This window comes from Carcharodon carcharias, chromosome 17 (genome assembly GCF_017639515.1).
Source record: "Carcharodon carcharias isolate sCarCar2 chromosome 17, sCarCar2.pri, whole genome shotgun sequence".
Taxonomy (NCBI): Eukaryota; Metazoa; Chordata; class Chondrichthyes; order Lamniformes; family Lamnidae; genus Carcharodon; species Carcharodon carcharias.
The window spans coordinates 89,075,009-89,094,581 of record NC_054483.1 but is presented as its reverse complement, the minus strand read 5'-3'; the positions used below and the strand labels follow the sequence as shown (position 1 = coordinate 89,094,581).

The 19,573-nt window shown below is 40.4% G+C and overlaps 1 protein-coding gene across 1 annotated transcript in view; it reads right to left on the bottom strand.

Moving 5' to 3' along the window:
• The window catches only part of jakmip3 (Janus kinase and microtubule interacting protein 3), a 312,142-nt gene extending 292,930 nt beyond the window's left edge, over positions 1-19,212 (bottom strand). The window contains exon 1 of the mRNA XM_041209730.1: positions 19,145-19,212. The gene's annotated coding sequence lies outside the window, so the exon portion shown is untranslated. The remainder of the gene's footprint in view (positions 1-19,144) is intronic.
• Between the last annotated feature and the right edge of the window lie 361 nt (positions 19,213-19,573).

The window sequence follows — 19,573 nt, the reverse complement described above, 5'->3', positions numbered from 1 at the left end:
TGCAGGCCCAAAAAGGATTCCTCACTGCAGTGTGCTGACCTGAAGGTTGTGAGTCCAGACCAAGCAGCTGGTATGCATTTTGAAGTCTTGCAGATCACTCAGGCAAGTATCAGTAACTTTGAGAAATCAATATTTGACAGAGCACACTCGCCACCCCACTGAGCCCTCTTATCCCTCCGCGGATGAGGTTTATACAAATGTGTCCTACCTGCCTGTCCGTTGGGCCTGTGCGCTGGTCCGAAGATTGCACGGGTGCTGAAAAATTGCTGTTGATTGACGCCTCAAGGGCCTTAAGTGGCCGGTTAATTAATGGCGGGTGCGCATCGGAGACCATTGCACGCCCGCCCAACAAAATATCGTGATGACACGTGGTAACATTGGGACGCTTGCCTGACGTCACTGTGCGTCATTTTACACGCAGGCATGTGGCGCCCGCTCCTGCACGCCAACAGGAAAATTCTGCCCCGTAACTAAAGAAGAACTCTCCCCTAGAGGTTTACTGTGCTGCTAACTCACCGGTTTTCACAGACCATGTGATCTTAAAACACAGGATTTTTCTTAAAGCTACAATCCTACATTTATCAAAACTATAATTACTGCTCTTTCAACAAAACTGTGATACAAATGTACAGAGGAACAAAATGCCTCATTAAATGAATATGTTGGTAATTATGCCTTCTGGTTTTATTTACTGCATGCTTATATGCAAAAGCTGATCTTCAGAATAAGAACTCAAAACACCAAAGGGAGGTTTTGTTCCTAATGATTTTATTTTAATGCAGCCAGCCTGCTGGGAGGGGTCCTATTCTTCTTAGGTTACTGAGGGTCATTTAATTCTTGGAAGTCTAATGATAAAGTATGCGTATGAGTGAGTTCTTCATCCAGATCTTTGGTCAGTTATGGATGAGAATCTAATTCTTACTCTTGTTATGGGATATGTTCTGTGGTCAATCTCTGGAAGATGATTACTTCTAATGGTTCTGGATTCTAACTTCATTAATGCACCAGTATTCAGTGCTAAAAGTAAAATGAACTCAAACAGCAATCTCCAGAGAATAACATCCAAAACTATTCTATTCAATCTTGCAATATATTTTCTGAAAGCCATTAGCTGTCTGGTGCTAAATTTTCTTTTTTTATCATGTTAATTTCTAACTCCTAATGAAATAGTGTCACAAAAGTATAATAATTTTCATAATATTATTCTGGTTTATTATAAAGTAGGTTTATAGGTTTGAATGTAGATGGTTCTATCTGTGCGATTTAATTACATTTGGAGTCAGGTAGAATGCAAACTTGAAATTATCAAAAGAAGCTAGGTGTAGAAATGAATTTGAAATGCTAATGAGTAAACATGGATATTGTCTTAGTGTGTAATGTGTGAAGGGAATTTGCATTTTTAGATAGGTGAAGGGATTGTTTGGATTTCAAAGGGATGTTAGTCTGTTTACAACTAGCCAGATAAGCAAGGCTAAACAGTGTGTTTATTTTTTCCAAAGGTTACTGACAATATTGGCAACATGGAAGCTTTTATATTATGGGAAAGATACAATTCCAAAGACATATGGAACAATGGAATTTACATATTAAGTAAGGAGAAACACATTTAGAGGAGAATGAACGGCTATGTTGGGGGCCATGTAAGATCTAACAGTAGCATGTGAAACAGCCTTGAAGAATCCTCCAACCATTTGTGCATAAGTCTGTGTGTCCAGTAACTAAAGTTGGAGAAAGCTATTTGGAATTCCATTGTCAAGTGGGTACAGTGTTAACTTGTTGGGTTTTTAAAATCTAAAATCTACTTTGGGATGTTGCCTTAAAGACAAGGTGTAACTGGGAGTCAAGTTAATTACAAATTTTAGGATTTGTTATAGTATTAAGTAATTGTAGTCTTATGTATATGTGCTTGAAATCTTTTACTTTCTGAATAAATATTTTAATTTAATTTTTAAAATCTCTAAAGGTCTTAATGGACTCATTACTTCTGAATTCAGTGTACACATCTTGTAATAAATACAGATTGCAAAACCATTGTGATAGTGTGACCAAGTTTCCCTTGTGGATTCCCTGGCACACATCATCTGCCACATCATAACGATAGCAAGGATGCACGATTTTGAAATAGTATTTTCTGAGTATGTGATTTTACTGGTGATAATGAAAAAACAGCAACAACACATACTTAATGATAGATTTGATCACATTTCAATCAGTTAAAAGCCTATTTCATCAAATATCAATGTTTACCATGCAGCTATGGCATCTGCTAATTTTGCGGATATTAGCTCAATAGATTTAGTGACTACTGCTGGGACCTTTGTTGGGACTTCTCCTGCTCCATTGCTGTAAGTTCAGTGAAGGTTTCACAGAGACACCGTTTACCAATTGCCACCAATGTTAATGAGGTGGATCAGGAGAATCACTGAGGAATTTCTCAGAAGAGGTCATGCACATATTGGTAATCCCTATTACTGAACATCACAATCTGATTATGTGCTCAAGGGGATGGGGACTGAACAAATGGTGGCTAAATTGGATAGCCCAAAAACGGATGCAGGGAAACACAATGGGTGATTACCCTGCACCCATTCAGCATATTGCAGGAATCACACCAACCTCACGCTGCCTGATCATTATAATGATTGCTGAATGCAGCTAGTACTAACTATGCTATTCATTGGCTGCATACATCAGAGGGGGCCACATATTGTTACCTGTTAGGATTACTTAGACTTAAACAAAACCAGAATTACCTGGAAAAACTCAGCAGGTCTGGCAGCATCGGCGGAGAAGAAAAGAGTTAACGTTTCGAGTCCTCATGATCCTTCAGCAGAACACAGACTTAGACTGTGTTACTTAGACTTAAACCTAGCTTGTAGTGCTTAAAGCTAGCCTGCATTGGACCTTTTGGAGGTTCTGTAATCATTGGAAAAAGCGTGCTATGCAACAATGAATAGTAGCTGACCATGGAAGAGAGCATGTATCAAGATTTTCTGATGCTGCACTGGCAATCTTAGTGGAGAGGTGGAAAGAAGGAGAGATGTCTTGTATCGACAGAGGGACAGGAGGCCCTTCCAGACACAACAGGCAGTGGGAAAAATGACCCTTGGCCAGAACAGACTTGAAATGGCAATTCTTTTTTCTCTCTCCACAGATGCTGCCTGAACATTTCCAGCATTTTGTCTATATTTTAGATTTCCAACATCCTCAGTATTTTGCCTTTTATGTCCATCACAACATATCAGTTGGCTTAGCTAGACTCTTGATTATATACAACCCTGAAGGACTGAATCAATCTGGATCCTTTTAACACATAAAGCTTTTCTGTGATAACCAGCAGCAAATGTTCATCTAATGCACAAAATGTTCTAAAAGCATTGATTTTTATTGTTGGAGTACACACTGTTTCCTGAGATTCAGAAGTGAAAAAGGGGAAAAAAAGACTTATCCTTCCAATGATAAGGAAGTACATTTCTGATGATATAATAAAACAGTTCTGGAATTATTTGAAAATTAGATTTTTGTAAATCTTATTTCTCTCTTTCACCTCTAATGCAAGCATTAAATAATTTGTTCACTTCTGGATCCCTTGCTATTTCTATTAAACAATCAGTATGGGCTCTAGAGCTGTAGCCACTGTGGAGACATGACAGCTAGTCACATTAGTTTAACATCTGTAATGAAGCAAAATGTCCTAAGCTGCTTCCCAAATCAGAGTCAGGTTGAAGGACTAGGCTGGGAGAGAAAAGGTGGTGTCAAAGTGAAAGTTTTTACTGAGGCATTGGAAGGTGGCAAGTGTAGGGAGTTAAGGGAAGATTTCAAGAGTTTGGGAGTAAAATGGTCAAAGGCTACCACCAATTGAAGAGCAAAGGGAGAGGAACTAAACATAAAAGAATGAAAGATGGCTTCTGGAATGAAGGCCATTGCCAAATTAGCATTGAGTGAGGACATGAAGAGATTTATAATGTCTTTGTAGGACAAGATTTTGCAGATATGGGCATCTTGTGGCATGCCTGTTAGTTAGATTTACAATTAAGTATGTAATTTTTAAAAATTTTACCCACAAAGTTATTGGAAGTGCAAGTTGATAACGGAGTGATGAAGGCATTTGATGAACCATGAGACAAATAGTGCTTCTCCTCAACCAATAAGCTTAAAGGATTGAGAAATAAATAGTGGAAGTGTTGAGGAAGGTGAATTAAAGTGGGTGAATTCAATGTCAAGTCAGATTCAGAAAGGGAACTAAAAAAAGAGAAAGAAAGATTGGATTGAGAGAGAGAGAAAAAATAGAAAAAGGGACAAAGATTAAATTTGAAATTTGACATTTTAAAAATCTTTTGAAACTATTCATAAATTGAAGGAATAAGCTGCACATTTTCTGGGCAAGAGAGGTTGATTATCATTCGTTAACAATTATCATGTTGTTACACTGATAATTGCTTTACCTGCTGTGCTGAGTTTAATGGCGAATAAATATGCAAGTTCCCTCCTCCTGCTTGTAATTGCTGCCATCAGTTATATATGACTGTTCTCTACAAGCAATTAGAATAGGGACATATTTGAAAGAAATATGAAAGAAGTTGCTTCTGACTCAACATTGCAGAGGTCAACCACCGAATATGAGTATATCGCATATGTAGTACATGAATAGGATGAATGATTTTTGCTGTTTGTCACTTTTCATGGGCAATGGTGCAAATGGATTCTGATGGCAGCAATATATGCTAAATAAGGGTGTGCCCACAGGTTTGGGAAGTAAGTAAACATCTGAGAGAATCAGGCATTGCCTTTCTGTGGTATTGCAACATGCTTGCAACCAAAACGCTATTCAGGTGCCTTGTGAGACAACGCTGTTAGATTAGAGAAGTGTGAGCACACTTGCAATGGATAACCTGCATGATTCAGCAAATTTCCCTTTTAGAGCTACTGGCATCAACCGCCCACTTCCTGGCCTGTCCAGGATTGGTGTCAGATCCAGAGGTTGGATCTGGACTAGGGCCCAGGAATCTCAGGGGATAAGAATTGAAGAGAGCGTGGAGCAAAAGGATTGGGAATATGGCACTCTGAGGAGTAGGATGGGGGTGCTGGCCTGCATTCTTTAAATCTAGGGTTGAGAAAAACATCCCTGCTCCTTCAGGCTCCACATTCACCACATGTTGGTCGCAGGTGGTCCACTGGTTTGGTTTCACTGAGCGCAGCTGGTACTAGCATCAGTTGCCTCAATAAAAAGCAACATTGAAGTTGTGCCTCAGACAGGTGTGGTCCCTTATTTGCACATGCAAATAGAACTAACACCAGCTCCAGGCATGGACTCTGATGCCTATTTTAGTTCCTTTGTTAAAATGGCGGATGATGCACTTCGAGCTGGAAATATGCATGTGCTTTCTCTCTACCATCTTGGGAGCTTATAGGCCTGCTAGCACCTAAAAAGGGTGCTGTATAGCCTCAGTGATAGTCTGGACTGTTTTACTGCAAGTCGCTATTGAGACAGAGACTTGAGCATAAGTTAAGGCATAATTGGATAAGTATTTGAAAGGGAAAAAGCAAATAAATTGGCTTTGGGCAAATCCTGTTCCTGCTGAATAATTAGCACCAGTGTAGGGACAATGGGCCAAAGGGCCTCCTTCTATGCTGTAATTACTGTGACTTTGAGATGGTACAGCAGTGAAATTTATTGTACGTTGACCAGACTATACAGCAGGCATGAAATGCTTACTATTACAAATTCAGATCAAATCAAGTACAAAGCTTCTTCTGTGATAAATAAGATTATTGCAAAGGGCAGACTATAATGTTGCTCCATTTCTCACTACCAATCACCAGCTGCTAACTTGGGATCTTTCCCATCGAGAGTTAAGCCCATTCTGCTCAGCATTGTTGGTTCTTATAACAAATTCTGTTGAGGATCTGTTGGAAAGTAACACTTTATTAAAAATCACCATTTTTCAATATTTTTAAGATGTAATATTCTGACTTAAAATTATTATTTTAACAGCTGAGTTGCGTTGCAGACATATGCAGGTGTTTAGTCACTGCACTGTTACGTTACTGCAACCTGACATTCTCCTGTGAGGATAAAGCTCCCTGCTGTAATGGATGGTCTTTGACTATGAAAAGAATAGAAATAGTGAGAGTGACCTCAAATGCCAAAGATGCAGTCAGCCCAGGTGCTGGCAGGTGGACAAAAATATGGGCAATATTATGGATCAAATGATTGTACACCATGTGAGGTGTTTACTAGGTTGCATGAATATAATATATATAGGCCGGAATTTTGGGGTGTGGTGGGGATGGGTCCATAACATGCAGCGAGCCATTCTAAACTCTGCTGACTTCAGTGGGAACGTAAAATCCTGCTGCGGTAAAATTCTGTTCATAATGTATAAGTGAATGAAGTGAGGTGAATGAAGGACAACCTGCAGGTGAAGACTGTGAGGTATAATGGAACCTTGGTTACTTCCTGGACATTAACTGGCCCATATCTTCCTGGAAAAAATACCAGTGCATTCATAACACACACTGTGGCCTGAATTTTTCACTCGCCGGTCTTACGCGATCGTCATGCCTGGGAGTGGATGGGAAACGGGCCCCGAGCAGCGATCGGCCCCCTGCCGCAATTTTGCGCTGGCTGGCCGATGCTCTGATTAACGGCCAGCCAGCGTAAAACGCGCTCTGAGAAAGGCTCAGCGCTGCCAGTGTGGGCAGGAAGAGGGCGAGCAAGCGCCGACATCACCGTGGGTGCTGGTGGGCGATTCCAGCGAGCTCCCTGAAGACGGACAGCTGCCTTGGGAAGTGCAGACCTCCACAGAACAAACAAAGCAACAAAAATGCCGCAAAATATGTCTCTGCAGCATAATCGGGCACCTGAAAGCATACCTCATAAAAGAAAGTCCCCAGATATCTCTTTTTATTTTATACAAACATAGAAAAATAGGAGTAGGAGTAGGTCATTCGGCCATTTGGGCCTGCTCCGCTATTCAATAAGATCGTGGCTGATCACCTATCTCAACGCCATACTCCTGCTCACTCCCCTTGATGTCTTTAGAGTGTAGAAATCTATCTATTTCCTTCTTAAATATATTCAGTGACTTGGCCTCCATAGCCCTCTGTGGTAGAGAATTCCACAGGTTCACTGCCCTCTGAGTGAAGAAGTTTCTCCTCATCTCAGTCCTAAATGGCCTATCCCTGAGATTGTGACCCCTTGTTCTAGACCCCCCCAAGCCAGAGAAAACATCATCCCTGCATCCAGTCTGCCAGGCCCTGTCAGAATTTCATATGTTTCAATGAGATCCCCTCTCATTCTTCTAAACTCTAGTGAAGATAGGCATAGTCGGCTCAATCTCTCCTCAAACGACAATCCTGTCATCCCAGGAATCAGTCTGGTAAACTTTTGCTACATTCTCTCTATGGCAAGTATATCCTTTCTTATGTAAGGAGACCAAAACTGCACACAATACTCCAGGTGTGGTTTCACCAAGGCCCTGTACAGCTGCAGTAAGACATCCTTGCTCCTGTACTCAAGTCCTCTCACAATGAAGGCCAACATAGGATTTGCCTTCTTAACTGCTCACTGCACCTGCACGCTTGCTTTCAGCGATTCTGTTTTTCCTACCAAAGTGGATAACTTCACACTTATCCACCTTGTACTGCATCTGCCATGTTTTTGCCCACTTACTCAATTTGTCTAAATCGCCTTGAAGACTCTTAACATCCTCCTCACCACTCATATTCCCACCTAGTTGTGTGTTGTCACATAACTTGGAAATTTCTCCCCAGAGATTTCATCTTACACTAGATCGAGGTTTGAGCAAAAATGTTAAGACCGCCTGGCTAATTGACCCATCCGCCAACCATAAAAGTGGACGGGCCACGAAAAATGGCTTTCAATTGCCTCCTTAATGGGCTTAATTGTTGATTAATTGTTGGTGGTTGTGCTTCCGGCTGCTCTGCGCGCTCGCCGAGTGAGATATCGTGCAAGTGCGTGATGACATCGGGACGCTCGCCCAATGTCATCTCGTGCTATTTCACGGCTGGACATGTCGGGCATGTGCTTGTCCACAGGATGTAAAATTCTGGCCCGTATGTTCACAACGTACACTGTTATTAATGCGTAAATCAGCCAGTGAGGCTAGGGAAAAAGAGACATCCTGAGTTGTGAGACTCGCTGTTTGCCTTGCACAAATGACAGCTCATCCTCAATCCACCCACTCTGTAAGAACTTACTGGATTTCCAAATTAAACTCAAACTAAAATCACCGTAGAAAGTTCGAGCTGATATTTATCAGAGTCAGCACCCATTAAACTGCACGATGAAATGCCAAACAACTTCTATAGATCAGAAAGGGAACTATATAAACTATTGAGTCTCATTCCTTTCTGTGCAGCTCTTGTTATTTCTACACCCCTGTTTTTCCCCTTTTCAAATATACATCCAATTCTCTTTTGAAAGTTAGGAACATAGGACGAGGAATAGGCGATTTAGCCCCTTGAGCCTGTTCTGCCATTCAATGAGACCATGCTGATCTCTGACCTAACTCCATATACCCACCTTTGCACCATATTCCTTAGTACCTTTGGTTAACAGAAATCTATCAATCTCAGATTTAAAATTAACAATTGACCCACCTGCAAAAGAAAGTTCCAAATTTCTACTATCCTTTGCATGTTGAATTGTTTCCTGACTACACCCATGAAAGGTCTGGCTCTAAGGGCAACATTTTCCCTGTGTCAAGGAGGGAAATGCAGAAGAGGGCGCGGGCAGGCTTCCGATTGGCACCCCCGGTTGAGGACACTCCACCATTTTATGTGGGTGGGCCAATTAAGGCTCGCCCAGCGTGACATGCACCAGGAAGCGCTATGAGCTCCTTGTGCGGGTGTGGGGGAATTCCCTCAGCCAGGAGTGCACTCTTTCACACATGCACGCGGAAGAGTGCACAGGTCTCCCTGAGGCAAAGTGCTGCCTCAGGGAGATCGGCTCACATTTTAAACTTAAAATAAAGCTGAGAAAAAATTTTCCTGCCATGTGTCCCCTCATGTGACACTGTCACATGAGTTGGGACATGCCCATAACTTTTATTTTAAAACATTATGAGATTTTAAAATCCTCATGAAACCTCAACCCGCCCATGGATGAGGTTTTGTGCTTTTTAAGAAGCCCGCCAGGGCTCCTGGCCTGCCCGCCAACGTTATGGTTGGATTAGCAGGTCCACTAATCACTTCAACTACTTTGTTAATGGCCTTAATAGACCATTGACAGGTTGGTGGGCATGCAGCCGACTTGGGTGCACGCATGCCAAACTGAAAGCCTGAATGATGCGCCGTGATGTCAGGACGCACACCCGATGTCATCCTGCATCATTTTACACATCGACAAGCAGGCCCCGCCTCCACTTGCCGACCAGAAGCTACAGCCCTAAGTTTTAGATATTGCCCCCAGACCTAAGTCTCCAATTAGCTGAAATAGTGTTCCTCTATGTACAGTGCCAGTTCCCCTTAATAACTTGAATATTTCATTCAAATCATCTCTTAAACTTTTAGATTCCAGGGAATATAACCCTATTTTGTGCAACCTCTCCTCATAATTTAACCCTTGCAGTCCAGGTATTATTCTGGTAAATCTACTTCGCATTACCATCAAGACCAATATATCCTTTCTAAGGTGTAGTATTCAAAGCTGAACACAATTGAATTGAATTGAACAGTACTCCTGGTGTGGTCTTGTAGGGCCTTGTATGGCTGGAGCATTACTTCTACCCCCTTGAGTTCTAGTCCTCTAGATAAAACTGCCAACATTGCATTAGCCTTTTTAACTATTTTCTGTACCTGTCCATGATATTTTAATAATCTAGTATGTGGACCACCTAAATCTCTTTGGTACTGTACCACATCTAGCTTTTCACCATTAAGAAGGTACTTTGTTCCATCCTTTATATGTCCAAAGTTGATGTCCTCATACTTACCTACATTGGAATTCATTTGTCAGCTTCGCCCATTCATTTCTTCTTTTCTGTTTCTTTCTGCACTATCTAAAATGCTGCATGTCTTTATGTCATCGGCAAACTTGGATATGTGACTTTCTATTCCATTATCTAAGTCGCTAATAAATATGGTGAATAGTTGATGTCCCAACATAGATCCCTGTGGAACACCATGAGTCACATCCTGCCAATTGGAGTACTTTCCCATTATCCCTATGCTCTGACTCCTGCCACTCGGCCAACTTCTTAACCAGGTAAATAATTTGCCTTCAATTCCATAAGCTTCAACTTTAGCTAGCAGAGTCTTATAAGAGAGGTTGTCGAATACCACCTGGATAACATTCATAGACATTCCTCTGTCCATTACTTGAGACATATCTTCAAAAATTTCAATCGGGTTCATCAAGGCATGACCTACTCTTTACAAATCCATGCTGACTCTTTCTGATTAGCTGAAAAGTTTCCAGGGGTTGAATATTCCCCCCCATTGGGGGGGATGTTGATGGGCGGGTGCGTGCAGGTGCACTTCTGATCGACGCCCCCGATCGGAGGTGTGGCGCCATTTTGCGTGGGTGGGCCAATTAAGGCCTGCCCAATGTGACATACGCAGGGAAGTGCTATGCGCTCCCTGAGCGGGCGGGGGGGTTGGGAATGCCTAAAATCGAGAGTGCGGTCTTTCGCGCGCAGCCTCAGGGAGATCGGCTCTACTTTCAAAAATATTAAAAATGGAAAAAAAAATCCCCCTTACATGTTCCCTCATGTGACAATGTCACATGAGTTGGGACATGTTCATAATTTCCTAAAAAACATTATTAAAATTTTTAAAACCCTACATGAAACCTCATCCCACCTGTGGATGAGGTTTCATGTTTTTTCTACTTCCCGCCAGGGCTCCTGGCCTGCCAACAACCTTAAGGATGGACGGGCAGGTCCACTAATTACTTTAATTGCTCTGTCAATGGCCTCAATTGGCCATTGACAGGTTGGTGGGTAGGCAGCTGATTTTGCTGCGCCCCCGCCTTCCTGAAAATTTAAATGAAGCACAATGACATCGGGAGTCCTGTCCGACATCACCACGTGTCATTTTACGCGTCAGCAAGCGGGCCCTGTCCCCGCTCGCCGACAGTAAAATCCAGCCCAAGGTTTTCAGTCACTCTCTCCTTAACTATAGATACTAGAAATTTCTTGACAACAGATGTTATGATAACTGGTCTATTATTCCTTGTTTTCCCTCTCTCACTGTTCTTAAATTGCATTGTGACATGTGCAATTATGCAATTTAGTGGAATGGCTTCTCAATCAAGAGAACATTGGAAGATTATAATTAGGGTGTCCACAATGCTAACACCTATTTCAATTCCCTGGGATGGTGCTGGGATTTGCCACTCTAAATTTGTTACCATTAAATCTGACTTTCAGGAAGATCATTCGAGATAATCGAAAAATTAGATGCGGTAAGGTGGCCTAAACCCATCTAGAATATTTAAATAAAACTGAGCCAGGAAAAATTGCTAGGGTCATCACTTGCAGAGATGATCCTGCCCGAAAGAGAAATCTTAGCCGTTACTAATTGTTTAACAAGTCAAATGAAGGCACTATCAAGACCTCCTAACAATAAGTACAAGACCAGCTATTATGTCTTACAAATAAAGAAAATACAAAACAAGTGGCCCAGGATATTAGTATTAAAGTGAACTTCAGATGGTAGATAGAATCTTCAAATCCTCTTCCTCTTCTTCTCTGGGAAGCATTTAATCTTGCTTGTGGGATACCCTCCAGTACCTCAACCAAGTTGAACATTGGCAGAACAATGGAGTGCATTATGACTGAGCCCAATCTGTTCTCAAATGATATTTATACACATACCCTTCCAGCAAGGGTCACTAGGTAACAATCAGGAGGGGAACCTGGGTGAAATCCTCCTCCTTAATGGCAGAGGGTGGGGGGTGGGGGCTCGAAGAGAGGAGCCATTGACAGTAGGAACTAATGTTCTAGTTATATGTAACTCACATTTTGCATAAAACTACTCTGTATTAAATGTAAATTATTCTGAATAAATATGTAGTAGTGAGGTGTGAATGTTTCAGTAGCATTAAGGAGAGGCAGTATGGCAATGGTATGAAGGTAGAACAGGACAGTCTTGGTGATAGAATGAATGTGCAGGATAAATTATTGCTCCCTTTGAAGTTTCGCATTCTTACATCTGTCCTGATGGGTGGAAGAATAAAAGCTTCAACAACATATCTCCTTTTTCAGCAATACTCAAATTATTCATATGATGCTTTTTAGCAGCAATACACCCTATTCCGCAATAATATTTTCTGACATTTTCACCAAAGGCACAACTCTCCTCTCTAATCTCTTGCCACAGACCTGGATTGCTTGCTAGATTTCCTATACCTTCTCAAAATATTGAGCTGCATATCAGACTTGGAGCATGCTGGCAGCTCATCAGTTAGATACAAATATGCGATGACCATTAAAATGGTTTGGGCCGCTCACTTGTGACATCAAGCAGGCATTGGACTATGAATACATAAGATTAAATCTGATGCCAATGTCAAACAGGCGGCTGGAGAGGCAGACAATTGTCATGTGAGGAAATGGAATATAAAGCTGAATGTCACGAGCATATATGGAACTTGATTACAAAATCACAAGATAATTAAGGATGAGAAAGTTTATTCCATCTAACCTTAATTCATCTATTCAGATGAAGCCATCAGGAAGAAACATACAAATAAAGAAGAGAAGAGCGTTGAGGTTAGACACCAAAGGAAACCAATGGTGGCGACTCAATGATCTGAGGGGGTACCGTTTAAGGAATTGTAATGATGTTGTTGGAAGAGGTAAGAACTGAATCAGGAGACCAATGCCAAAAGGATGAATATTTGAGAAGAGGCATTGGAGGCAGGTACCTGCCTTCAGGGGGCTTTCAATGCACGCTCCCCTGCACATGCACACTCACCCTACTCCCATCCCCACCCCGGTAGCACTGAGATTTTCAGTGTGCCTTTCACGCTGGCTGGCCGTCAATTTGCCAGCCAGCATGACATCGCAGTCGGGGGCCGATCACAAGCAGTGGACCGTTTCCCAACCTCTCCTGCCCGACGACCAGAAAATCCTGCCCCAGATTGCTGGAGCTCAATCAGAGGTGGAAGGAGCAACTAACATGAAGCCACAAAGCAAGCAATCTAGAAATTGAGGAAGGAACAGGAAATTTGAGATTGGGTGCAAATTATACCAGAACATGTAAGAGATATTAAGTGATTTTAATATTACAATATAATCTCATAATTTTTATGGCATTCTTTGTCACTGAAATTTATTGACATTTGAACTGCTTTGTTAGATCACCATCTTTTATTATTCCTAATGTGCACTTTATTTATAATAAATAGGATTAATGACATTTCCCTGAATCAGCCATTAAATTGAGTCCTGATATATCATCAGGTATAATCATGTGACATATAAGCAGGAGCAGACTGTCCTTCACTGTTTGCATGAGATCTCTTTGGGGAGAAAAAGAAACAGTGACCTGAAAATGGTGAAGAAATACAGGGGGTGAAACTGATTTATGCTTACAGAGTGAGCTGGACTTAAATCATCAGACAATTTGTAATAGCTCCTGATCCTCTTTCCACAGAAGTACACAGAACAATAGTTCAAACCTTTTGTAGATTCATTTCCTAGTCTCATCGCATTCACTGGGTTTGAAATTTAAAATCTTGGCAATTAACTAAAAGGAAAATAAAAATTGGCACAGTGTCAACTGCCGCCTCATTATGATTCTGTTTCACACTGCTGTAGGGCAGTTTCACCCCCATTATGTTTCTAAAAATTGCGATGGTGATTTGAGGCCATAAGATAATTAGGTAAATGTTCCATCCATTATAAGGGGACAGTTAGCTCAGTTGGCTAAGAGTGTGATGCAATATAATGCTAACAGCACAGGGTCAATCCCCATACTGGTTGAGGTAGCTTCTGGGGCCAACTCCTCATCTTTCCCCATAGTGATATCGTGGTATAATCAATGACTATCAACCCAAGGTGGACTGCAGCAAAATGTGTAAGAGGGAAAACACTCTGTAATAGTCATCTACTGCAACTGCCAATCCCCAGGCATCTTGAATCTTCCTGCCTCTGAGATCACATGAAAGCAGCTGAGTGAGTAGGGGCAGTAGCACACACCTTTCTCCATTATGATCAAATTTGTTAGAGTAGGTTTAGCTGTAAAAAAAATGACCTTTGAAATCACTTACAGCTTGGACATACTCAAACAATGAGAACAATCATTACTGTAACGACCCATTATTCCACTAGGTAGGTTTTATAATAGCTGGGTAAAACGCTCTAACAGATGTCCATACAGAGAAGATGAAAATGTACTCTCTCATTTTTAGATATTTTTGATAAATAATTTGAAATTTACTCCGATGAAAGCATTTCAATAACATGATGTGTTACTAATTTGGAAGTAACACCAAACTGGGTGCATCCTGCATTTAAACTACACTGGCGACTGGTTATATTGCTTTAACCTATACTGCTGCCCCTCCATTTCTATGGCCAAATTCTTTCATTACTCCAGGATAATCATGGAAACCCCAACCTCCCTCTGTTGATAACCACATCCACAGAGTACTCACCAGTGCCTTCTGCATTCTTGCATTATTTCTCACAGCATCCCTGAGACCTCGTAAACCATCCCAGGATCTTCCCAGTGCTAGTTATGACTGCATTACTCTACAGCTTCTACTTATCTCCACTCCAATCCTTACGAGTTTCAACCTCTAGCCTCCCGACTCTTCCTATTCAACTCAAAAACATACAACCACATTTCCTTGGCCAAATGTTTGCCAACTTTGTCAACAGCTCAATATCCTCCCTCCTACTTAATTAATCACTGAATTCTTTCCTGCTCTGTTACCAAAACATTCTGTATGACTGTGACTATAGTGCCTTATCTCTTCTTGTCCTCCTCAAGTTTTCTATGGGATTTAACACTATTGGCCACACCACTTTCTCCACCACCTCACCTCTATAATCCATCTCTGTGGCAATGCATGCACCATTCCATTCTTACTTTCCCCAACACACCCAATGCTTCCACAGACCTTTTCCTCCCATGCTCACACAATCATCTCCAGTGTTCACTCTTTCCATCTTTGGTATTTTCCTATTCTTCGTCCATGTTCTTGATTCAACAGCTGTTCCTCTGCTCTCCAATTGCCTGACTAATAGCAAGTCATGGATAAGACTCAACATTTTGCAGCTTATATTGGAAAAACCAGAAGTGTCCTGTTTGGCCCTGTCAAAAAATTTCATGCTTTAGCCCTTGATTTTATCTCCCTTCCCAGATTCTTGCTCAAACACAACCTGATGGTACAAAACCTTAGTGACATGTTTGGCCCTGAGCTGAACTTCAAGCCCCACACTTCAAATATTAAGTTTTCCAAAAGCCTCCTCAGAAGTCTCCTAAGCTTGCATCAGAATAAACTCTAACTCATTCAGAACTCAGTCACACACATTCTACCCTGCACAAGTCCCACTCATTATGTTGATCTTCATTTGTTCCCCATCCCTCAGTACATTGACTTCAAAATCATTTTCCTCATGCACAACTCTGCATATTTCTGCAATATTCACCAACTTTATTTCCCTGTGTGCGTATTCAAATCTTCCAACTCTGGTCTAATGTCTGGTTCAGCCCTCCTGTTTTTGAGCCAACAATGGCAAAACCTTCAGCCACCTTCAGCCTCCCAGTCTGGCGCTCTCTTTCCAAAATGCTCCATCTTGCTTAATTTTTTTCCCATCTCAAAGATCTTCTTTAAAACTTACTTCTTTGTGCCATTTTTTACCTCTCTAAATTTGCATCCTCTTTGGGTCTGAGCTCCAACTATGAAGTAAGTGTCTTGGTACGTTTTGCTCCATTGATAGTTCCAAAAGAGTGAACTGTTGTTGGTTACATTATGCTGTAGCTATAAAGACCTTGGGGGCTTTATCTTTGGCCAGGATATTCCAGACCTGCCGTGGGGGAACCCATCACAGGGATGCAGCACACCAGCCAAAAGTTCATTGACTTTTGGTGGTACCGGATGATCCCCACGGCGGGTGGGGCCAGAAAATCCCACCCTTTAAGTAAGTTGGCTGTTTTCTTGTGGTAACATTTTAAAACTATTTAAATTTATTGGGAATAACCTGTATACCCCATCACATTTACATTCTGAAAGTCAGATTTATCTATAATGTTTGTGTGAATTAATGAGGAGTGGAATACATAAGATAAATATCCAGAAGATTTATTTGGGCAGATTGTCAATTTGACCATTCCAGAGGGGACTCTTTTTTTGGAGAAGCATTAATAATTTGGACTGGCACATCAAACTAGCACAATAACTCCTTTTAACATTATATTAAAACAGAGATGTGCTTGTATTTCATAATTTGTAACATTTCTAATATTGTAAAACTTATATTTTTGCATTGGTACAAGACAATTACACCTTAACAAACATCATGTTTTTTTCTGAGATTAATTATCCTATGCTGCATATAACATTAAATTGCACACCACATACATTTGCAAAACTGAAGTGGGGTTCAAGGAGCAAAAAAAGTCTATACCTCATTTAAAACAGTAAGTGCACGCCAGTAGACTTCTATGTCAGGAAACTGATGTTTAAACAAATGCTTATTTGTTTTTTCCTGGAAATTGAGTGAGGTTTAAAATTTCACAGGATCTGTGCCACACTTTGACAGTTAATTTCAGTGTGCAATTATCTCTGTCGAAGCACTCCAAATATTAAATTTCTGAACTGTATAATGTGGCTGCTTATAGCTGGTAAACTGAGCAAATGCTCAAATACTGCACTGTATAGATGATCAATGAGACAGGATATAATCCTCAAAAATATATACCTCAGTGGCTTCAATTTAGAAGATCTAAATGTAATCTCATTTTATCATTCTGTACTCCAGCACAACAATAGGGAAGTCCAGTGATTTACTTAATGTATCCATTCACGTGGCATACAGATATCCAGCAATGCTTCAGCAGTAATGTTAGAAGGAAGCTGATTGAATTAATTGCTGCCACGAAAAGCCAATTTGCAAACCCAGGATGGTACTTACCAATGCAGATTTTATGCTAGGCATTGTTTTATTTACAGCAATTTCCCTCTCATTTGTGTTACCTTTTATTATTTCAAGTTAAATAAATTCCAATATTGTTACCACAGATACAATAAGGACCTCTGAAACAATTAAAGTTTGCCCCAAGGATGTAACATGGAAGCAACAAATATAACCTAAAACTTCTTCTGTGCCTGTTAACTTCTTCTTAGGCCTCGTATTGCAAACTAGGTGCCATATTATGCTGAATGTGCAGGCAACCATGGTGCTGCTACTTGGCTTTCCTGGAGTTCAGCATTTTAAATAATACACTAGTCTTCAAAGGTATCAATTTTTACTTAGCATTTTGTGTAGTCATGTGTCAACTGCAATTATATTACCACCAACCAAATGCTAGCTTTGATTTGTTTTGCTTGACATCCTTCAACAAACATTAATAAGAACTTAAGGCTCACAATTACATCTCTATGAAGGCCTCGTTACAAAGGAGTATTATAGTGGTGGAACAATAATCCTATTCTTCCTCACTAGACTCTTAACGGTGTTATAGAAAACAGATGCCTGTTAGATCTTGAGAATATCCATAGAATCTTTAACTACGCTCACCCTAACCCCAAGTCAGGCAACTACCATCTTTGATTAAAGTTAATATTTAAAAAGCATCTAACTGAATTTCACAAACCATGCAAAAATACAACCTTTATCTTTAAATGAGTTGGTCATTTGCTTGTGGTAACATTTTATAACTTTTTATATTTATTGGGGATACCCTATATACCCTATCATGTTCACATTCAGAAAGTCAGATTTACTAATAATGTATTTGTGAGTTAGTGAGGAGAGGAACACGTAAGATAAATGCCCAGAAGATTTATTTGGTCAGACTATCAATGATCATTCCAGTAGGCACACTTTTTTGGAGAAAGAGTGCATCTTCTATCACATTTTTTATGCATGACTTAAAGCGTCTGCACCAGTCATAAAATAAAATGACTTTTCTGTTAGTGTGTCAATAAATAAATAAATACATTGATTCCAATAGAGTTAACGACCAACAGAGCATCATGTCACATATCCATGTACCCTAGGGCTATATGAATTGTACCCGGTATAATGAAAAAGCAGCAATAAATATCTAATTCAATTACAATAATTAGATAAAGTACTAGTAATCTCCTTGTTGAAAATAGATGCATAACTATATTCTGATGAACCATGATAGGTTTGAGTGATCTACCAGATTCCAAATGTCCCACCTCTGAAGATTGCAGTCTGCATATTAAACAGTCACCAGACGTAAGGCCTTTACATCAATTAGAACACAGTGAGTTCAGTGAGATTAAATGAAATTTACAGCTCCATTGAAAGAGGATCTGCCATTTCAAACAGATTTAAAATTTTACCAAGCAAGGGCCCAGACAGTTATAAATTGTAAATGTGTAAATTTAAAGACGTTAATGATAAGGTTGAAGAGCATCTGTCAAATATAATTGACTATCAAATCACATGTTTATAAAATAATTGTTCCAGTTTATTTTTTCCTATGATAATACTAATTTCAAACAGGCCCACTTCCTTTTTGGCTTTCCTTCAAGGCACTGCAGTTTATTCTACACTGGTACAACTAAGCAACACAGTACATCAGATACATAACGTAGCCTGTAGCATGCAAGGTGAAACATCTTTAGTGCAAAATGAAATCACTAACCTTAAATGCATGTTCCAAAGTACAGTGCACAGACTGCTGTACATGGTGGTATTATAACATATGAGGAGGTTCAATTTTGCTGTATGCATTGCAATTTATCCTCCCAAGCTATGGGTTGTCTTTTTTAACAAACACATTTAAAGGTATTTTGCCATGCAAACAGGACAGCATATCCAAACAGAATGATTCGTCCTGATGCTCCAGGAATTTAATTCAGGCCCACAGCCTCTCTAATAAAAGAAAATACTGAAGACTATTAATGATTCATCAAAAATCCCCTCCGTGCATAATTTAAAATGAATCAAACAAGATATCTGCTTACCATGTGCACACCCCCAAGTAAAGAATCAGGCCAGCAGAGAGAGACTGAGGACGTATTTCACAGACGGGCTGCAGCTTCTCAGTGATTCACTCTCAGCCTTGCTCCCTCCTGGGAGAATGAGCTCATTCCAAGCCGCCAACAGCCGCCCCTCAGCCATTGCAGTGTCACTGCAGATCGTCTACTGAGTGCAGGCACGTCACCAAGGAAGATCAGTTATAAAGCCAACCTGTACCAACCCTTCACTAATTTATATACTGAATGGAATATCTCTTATTAGTCTGCTACCATCAAAAAAAATAGAAAATAATCTAAGTGAACATTTGCAATAGACTGAAATTGGGACTTCAAAATTACCATTGTAGTCAAAATTCATCCCAAGATCCTAAAATGTTAAGATATTTTATCTACTTGAGAACACAGTGAAACAAA